General features: G+C 33.1%; 1 long non-coding RNA gene across 1 annotated transcript; it reads left to right on the forward strand.

Annotated features, from left to right (window-relative positions):
• Window positions 1-1,313: 1,313 nt before the first annotated feature.
• On the forward strand, window positions 1,314-8,462 carry LOC134690319 (uncharacterized). The gene is made up of 2 exons (XR_010101906.1): window positions 1,314-1,397; window positions 8,336-8,462. It is a non-coding gene; the product is annotated as an uncharacterized LOC134690319 (long non-coding RNA).
• Window positions 8,463-8,672: the final 210 nt, after the last annotated feature.

The raw sequence follows: 8,672 nt of genomic DNA on the forward strand, positions 1-8,672 counted from the left end.
AGTTCACTTGGATATATTGAATGTAAGTGATCACTGACTCTATTATTATTAAGAGACAGTACATCGATTTATCAAGGCATTGCAACATTATACATCGTATACTCAAAGATGTTTATCTATAATACTGACCATGGTTCATTAATGAAGTTTTTTCCATATTTGTTTGCCCAATATGAAGCATAGGAAGGCTTCTTTGCAATTCCTAAGGCTGACATTAATCCCAAAAAGCATTGATTTCTTGCTTGGAAACTTGTTTCCAGTGGTTCCTTCTTGCTTGTGGAGTTGGATCATTAGCATGCTATATGGTTCTAGCATACATATTTGTTTCTTCCACGATTATATCAAACAAACTGCTGTCATATTCATTAACGAATATCTCATTATATTCACAAGCAGTAACATTTGCGTCAAATCCAACATTACCATGATCTGGAACGAAAGGCGGCTATCTGTTTGACTTTAGCTTTATAACAGTACACCACGGTCTATTTCGGATGTTACCATGTCTGTCGATTTCATTGTCTAAATCTTCAACATTCGTGTCATAAAAGTCAGACATATAAAAAGTTATGAAAGGTTCCAGAATTATAATTTAATACGCCAGACGTGCATTTTGTCTACATACGACTCACCAGTGACGCTCGAATAAAGAGCAAGAGCATGAGGTCCCATAACTAAAAAAAAATGTTTTGCCAAATACGGATTAGGAAATATAGTGTTATAGATATCAGTCTCATTTTTCCCGTCTTCTGTTAACAAAATTTTTCAGAGACTGCACACCTAATTTTCACCGTGATTATAAAGTCATGACGTCATTATCTTAACGTGAATTTAAATAAACCATGGTCAGTATTATAGATATACATATTTGAGTATACGATATATAATGTTGCAATGTCTTGATTGAACACCCGCATGACATGTACGTCGTTTACACTATAAAGATACATATTTCGCCATAGCATCAAAAGGGTTAATACAAAAATAAATAAAGAAGAAAACACTTTTCGCTGTTTTTTTATTTTTGAACATGTAAAACGAATTGACGCAATTCTCGTGAACGCTTCTACTTATAAAATAAATTGAATAATTATGACATCAAAAATATGAAGCAGGAAGGAAACACGGAACAAGTAGGTACTTCCTCATTTGTAAATATTAAAAGATTTGTATATACAGTGAAACCTGACTGAACCGAATCCTGTATAAACCGAAAACCTGTCTAAACCAAACATGTTCGTAAGCACCGTCATATCAAACTATGTGCGTTTAGAAACTGATAAAATCGAACATCGGCCAAAACCGAACAAAATCTTCAATCCTGTAGAGGTTCGGTTTAAATAGGTTTCACTGTATATATATATATATATTTAGGAGAGAAGTACGTTGTACATGTAGTAAGTAATATTAAATTTATTTTCTAACATTTATTTTTGATCACCTTATTTTTTTATATACGTCTTTTCAACATAGTTTTGAACAAACGTTCAATTTACTAATCAACTGACCTGTATATGTTGTATATGGGGTCAAATCTGTGGAAGCAGCATACGAGTTATCAACAAGCGTACTGTTCCTCAAACATTTCAATCTGAAGGAATTTGTTTGTTGAATAAATAGTAATCAAAGGTAAAATAAAAATGTATGTATAGAGATCATCTGAGATCTGCTTTCAATATCAGTTTGTATACCGGAAACATAGATATAGGAAGATATGGAATGAGCGCCAATGAGACAACTCTGTATCTAAGTAACGGAGAAAACATTGACGTATAATAAAGCAACTGTCAAATATACTGAATTTTATGCAGATACACAGATATATAATATAGAGATACTTATGTTTAAAGCAAATAATCCAATGAAGGTAGTAATATCTGCATGCATTGTTGAACCTATCTATCAAATGGTATTTGTTGAGTCTTGATAAGTGTTTGCCATACACAGCGATTCATTACAATTTGCACAAAGTACTAATTTGTTAAACGTTTAACATATCGATATAGATAGATTAGAAAAATACTGCGGAGAACTAAAAAGCAAGACCAATATGATTGATCTCTATTAACATACGTAAGATTAAAATGATCCAACGAAAATAATTCAGTTGCCTCGAATGAACATCAACACTTAAGTAGACAATACGAGAGTAAGCTACCAAAAGTTAGGTTATCATTTAAATAATGGCCAGAAGATTGTTGACAAATTTGAGGATTAGTCAAAGGCAAAATTGGCTCACATGAATTTTACATCAATCTCACGTGAAATTCACATGAAAAAGTTCACGTGAGATTCACCTCAATCGAGCGTATACATACAACTCACATGAACATTTTCATGTGAATTTCACGTGAATTGAGATTCACATGAATCTGATGTGAAATTGTTCACATGAATTTCACGTGAAATTTACAACAACAAAAAATGACATTTTTCATGATTTTAATTAAATTTGAAAATTTAGATGTTATTTGAATTACTCTATTTTAAAAATTCATGTGAATTTGACATGATTTTTTTTACGTGATTTTCTTGTGAAATTCACATGAGTTTCACATGAGAATCACGTGAAACTCACAACAATTGTTTTCACGTGAGTTTCACGTATAAGCTCGTTTGAGGTGAAATTGATGTGAATTTCACGTGAGATTCACATGAACTTAAATTCACGTGAAATTGATGTGAGTGAAATTTGCCTGTGTAGGTCTTGAGTAACCCTGCTGCAAATACTAGTGAAAGATGTCTTTTCGCTTGGCGTCTGCCGTCCATTGTCATCAGTTTAATTTAAGGCGAAGTGTACGTAATTAAACTACAGAATGGACTTTTTAAAAATTTCACATACGAGTTCTGCTTGAAAAATTACACCAGAAAATGAAATAAAAAAAGGGGGTAACCGTTTTCGTTTTTGAGATACGAGCCATTGAAATTAACTACATGATACACCAAAATTACAAAGGATATATAGGGAAAATCATCAAAATCAGATATTTTTACATTATCAAGATTTTCTATTTTGTTGGACAATTGATTTTTTTCAAAAAATGATATACGATTTAAAAATGAAAGACGAATCCATCGGTGCAAAGAAAGTCCTTAGCAACCGTATTAGTTTTTACGCTACTCTCTGTTGAAGTTTCGTTTTTTGGCCGGAACATTAAAATTATTTGGCGACGTCATTGTCTGCAGTAACGTCGCTACAACTTCTACGTCGAAACTCTATTATACCGTACAATGTCGTAGCAATGGCGTGCGTGTGTATTTCTCATCTTCCTATGTATTACAAATGAGCTAAGGCTATAAATTGATAAGGAAATAAACTAACTAATTTTAAAGAATATTTCTGTCGCAAAAGAAAATGCAAGTTTGTAAATTAATTTACCGCAAATGAAAGAATTGTAACGTGGACTCTAATTTCATCTTTTATATATTAAAATGATTTCGGAACCCTTTTCAATGCTGGCATGAATTGTTTAATTCTTTTATGAATCAAATATCGAGTTTGAATTTTTCCCGGTTAACACAGTGTTCTCAGAATGAATTGATCGGTTTTAATACTAAGATCGGGTATATACCTCGTTTTTAATCTTACTTCTGCATGTTTGTATTTAAAAAAGTAGATCTATTTTCTGCATATTTTCATATTCGTCATTTCTGCATGTTGTTAATCTGAGGTTTTGCACACAATATAGTCTACATTATAAACCTATTTCATTAGTCATGTTTACACACATGCTCAAGACGCATCTCTGCCAAAACATATTTTATTTTACAAAATTTCCAATCTCGATCACTTTCCCTTTTCTTAAACTAAATGACAAAGAATGATGTAATGTTTGCTGAATAAAGTTTCAGTAACATAACAAAATATCTGTTTGTTCCATGCATTATTTGTTAAAAATACTCATTTAAGGATTTAAATTGATTGATTGATTGTTGGTTGCTTAACGTCCAGTGGCAAATATGTCATGCATGTTCAGCTCGAGAAGAAGTAAATAATAAATACAATAGGAAGATTTGTTCATAACAGAGGCCATCCGGGATGATGGTCTGGGAAATTTGGAGTGGCACTAGAAAATGAGGGAATATTGGATAGGGACAGAAATTTTGCCGCGTGCAACAGTCCACATACTCAACCCTTAAACTATAGTTCTTGCAATGTTTTTTAACGGGCATAGAGTGTGGCACTCTCTTTACACGAGGCGTCGGATTTAATGTTCCCATTCTGACCGGACGGGACTGCTAGCTTGATAAATCCTGCACAGCCAAACGGACGCTCCTCTTCGGCAAATGTTTTACTGCCGGTCGGGAGAAGACCAAGCGACCACATCTCGTTTCCCACGTCACCCTAGGGGTAACATGGATTAACAATCAGCATAATGCATACTATGAATCTTCAACTATTTTAGTTGTTATACATCCGTGGCTTCAAAATGTTCTGCCTTTAGTGTCCCTTATCTAGGTTAATCCAGAAAAATGCTTCATTTCATTTAATCTTCAGATTGTTTTAGACCGCAATGAGGTTAAATAGAAGGACTCGCTTATGTATACATTTTAAAAACATTAGAAAAGATCGGAGTATTTGGTATAACTACCCGTCGCAGATATTTCATACATGTACTATATTCAAAATGAAAACCTTAGTACACCTTATATGATCCTTTTGAGATCGACGTACCTAGTCAGTGCAATAACGATCGTAACTTACCCAGTGTTATGCAATAAAATTTGATTAGGGGGATGCTTTAAAAAGCGATGAATATAGAGTAATGCTTTAAATTAACTGGTGTAATATTAATTATATAAGAATGCGGCCTTATAAGAATTCTCATGGTCGATGCTTTAACAATTTACCTAATAAAATGTTACAAGAATGTACTCAGTGTAATGCACGGAGATTATTCATACTGTATTGCTACACGGGTTTACATAGCGAAGTGCCGTACGAATATAGCCTCTGCATAATGCAAATGCATAGCTTTCCTATTTATATCATATAAAACAATACAGAGATGTGGTATGACATCCAATGAGTCAACTACCCGCCACTGATTAAATGAAGTTGATGTAAGCAATAACTAGTAACAACCAAACTCGTTCAACAATTAAAGGGACAAAAACATAATGTGTAGGCCACAAAAACCCCGATATGAAAAATTCAAAAAAAATCCAACGAGAAAATCAACAGTCTTATTCATGAAAAAAATAGTTACGAAAGTTGTGAAGTGACAGACTTGAACCAAAGTGAATAACAACCAGTAAACTATTAGTCCAATAATACAAATCTTTGGAGTTTAAAATGACTTACATTCAACGGTTTTTATCGGATACATTTTTTTTTTGGGGGGGGGGGGGAGGGTCAACGTTGATAATAAAAAAAAGTTATATCCTATAAAAAACGTTGAATGCAAATGATATGAAACTCTAAATTCTTACATTATTGGACAAGTAAATGGCAGATCCTTACGGGAGTTGGACCTCCCCCCCTTTTTGGGCCGATCAATGCATTTGAATGGGCTCATATAGTTGGACCCCCCCCACCACCCGTTGTCCTGGGTTTGGACCCCCTTTTTTAAATGACTGGATCCGCCCCTGTTAGTACACCACAGGCTTCTCAATTCTTGTATTATGATGTATAATCATGAACTAAGTGAAAGCATAGAGCTGACCGAGTGCGAGTCTTCCTGGATAATCATTGAGGTCATTTAAGCACCCCTTGCAGTAGACTTCCGTTAAATTAAAAAAAAAATCTTTAAAATGCTATCAAAATGTATTAAAAGTCTAAACTCATTTCACCTCTACTTCCACTTAACATTAAATAACAGTTTCAAGTGCCACAAAACTTTCCTGACCTCTTTTCTTTAATCGTTACGGTAATGATGTATTCTACTCATTCATAATCTTGAATTGAGACTTGGGAATAAAACGTTACTTCAAAATTACATTGTTTCTCTAATTTGAAATGATGCACACAGGCACAATAAAAGAAAACAAATTTTGCTACTTCTTCGAAATTGGAATTTGAAAAGGAAGAAATGACGTGTTATATTTTTATCATACATGAATCATGTGTATTTGTACTTTCAATTTCAATTTGGTTCTAAATTAAGATTCAGTTTTCCCATAAATTTCGGACGGAATAGAAGACACCTCTTTATTTTCTGCACATGTAGAAAAAGTTGAAAACTGGAAGTCATGCCAAGAAATTGCCTCCGTTGAAATTCTGCAAACACCACATAGAGAAAATTACATGGATGATTAATATTTACCATTTGGTATATGACCATGTTCTACGCGACACGTACATGAAGGTCATAAATTTATTTCTTGAACGAAATCAAATCTTTATCTACTAGAGTTGGGGGCCAATATTCGCCGGGGACACAATTTCGCCGTTTTATGATTTTGAGGTGTAAACACTTCAAAGGATGACTGAAATGGAAGAAATGTGCCTATAAATTATAATTTTATAACAAATATGATTATTTTTTAAACTTAAACAATATTACGGCACTTACTGCAAAAGATCGAAAAATGTTCGATGATTTTCGGTCAATTTTCTGAATGAAAAAAGGGTTTTTCAAAGATTTTTTTCTTTGTAAATTTTTGAATGATTGGCCTAAATTTATGTTTTTTACACCTTTGAAATGTCTGCTGTTCATCTTTAATGAAATTTATTTGATAAATATTATATAAAGCTGCAGTTATTTGGTTTTATATAGATGTGTACAAACGGCGAATATGTGTCCCCCATTGACAAAACTTCAGGAAATTTCAAACACCCTTTAATCTAACTTTTACAATTGAATATTTTCAAACAAACATGTTTTCAAGCTAAGAAATGTTTTGCATTTGAAGTTATCTTCATATAGAAATAGCAGTATTCTTTAAAAACATATAGACCTGAACATAAACTGTAGAAAACATGGAAAGATATGGCGAAAATGAGCACCCCACTCTAATGACTGTCGTAGGGGGTCGACCGGAATTTTTAGCGAGGATTTCTTGGCATGTGAATGACATAGTTTTTACTTATTCTAACATAAATGTCTAGAGTGATCACTTTTTATTTTACTATGAGTATTTTTTTGGGGCCTAATTTGTTAATTTTCGTCTTTGTTCTTCCGACTTTTAAGTGTTGCCCTAGACTAGTGGTCAAATTATATTCTCTTGGGATCGTCTTATTTTCTAAATGGACAAAAAAACATGTCCTAAAATTTTCATTTGCACAAAATACAAACATGTCAACGATTTTTTAATCTAATAACTAATTTCACATGTCATTCATTATTTGTTCGGTAACCTAAAACTTTATGTTGAGTAATGTGTGTTTTCGTTCAAAACTACGGCTTTTAAAACGATATCGTTGGGTCAATTCAGGTTTCATTTTAATTAATTTGATATCAATAGAAGTAGAATTCTGTAGTGAGGCGTTTTTACAATCTGTAGATATCATAAATTTTACACGAAATTCCTTTCATGTCCCATGCGTCTAAAACAAAACAAAAATCAACTTGTATTAAAGTCAGGCTGCACGAAACAATAGAATGCTTTGATTTCTAACTGGAGTAATTGGGATAACTTCTCATGATTAGGTTTTTTAAGACAGCACGGGCGTGCTTGTTGGATTTATGATAGACCGCACGAAGTATTTTCTCTTTCTTGGAATAAGGGTAACTAACGTCGAACGTTATTAATCCCGTATTCCGCTAGGGGCGTGCAATTACGTACACTTCGCCTTAACATAAAATTTCGTTATATTTTGTCTAATACTACCTTAAGTTTAAGCTTTATTGGAGACAATAAAAATTGTGTCTGATAAACCTCCAATCTACAGTCGATTTTTTTCTTTTTACCAATTCCATGAGATATTGTCTATTATTCTAATCATTATACTAGAAAACAGAAATGTTGAATTGCAAAATTATATGATAAAAAATAGTAAACTAGAAACTAGAATAACAAAAACAAGGAACCGAGAGGTCAAGTTCGAAACTACGAAATATCAGGTTCGAACTAAATTGATAAATTAAGAAAATTGAATGTTCGTACCAAACATGCAAACTAGAGATATTATATGTCTGGCAAACATATTACATGCCCACTATATTTATCACATATATTTATCGGTTGTGTCTTTATAACATAAACGATTCTGACGAATGGGGTTTTAATTATGTGTTTGTGGTATGTAGATATATAAGGCGATGCTTAGGTTGACGATGCACATGGTGTCATTCCTAGTTGATACTCGTAATATCATTTATTTTCAATCTCCTCTATCTCTGTCTCAGCTTACAACATGTACCATTCTGTTTTGATTTCCCCAATTTTCCAGATGGCAACACAATCTAGTGTGAATGTAGCTCAATCAGCTTTCGTTTGTCAATTATGTGACCATAACAAAGTTGAGTGGAAATGCGAGGAGTGTGGAATCTACCTATGCAGTACGTGTAAAGATAAAATTCACCCAAGACTTAAATCATCAGAGAAGCATAGGATTGTGTCTATTCAAAACATCTGGAAGGTAATAAATTGCCTTTTAAGAAATATAGAATATCATAGTAAATACTAAAAAGTAAAATCACAAAAAAAGTCCCTAAACACATGACAAAATTAAATGACAAAACACATCAAAAACTAATGGACACCTCTGTCTTGTTCCTGACTCGCTA

This window comes from Mytilus trossulus, chromosome 11, assembly GCF_036588685.1.
Source record: "Mytilus trossulus isolate FHL-02 chromosome 11, PNRI_Mtr1.1.1.hap1, whole genome shotgun sequence".
Taxonomy (NCBI): Eukaryota; Metazoa; Mollusca; class Bivalvia; order Mytilida; family Mytilidae; genus Mytilus; species Mytilus trossulus.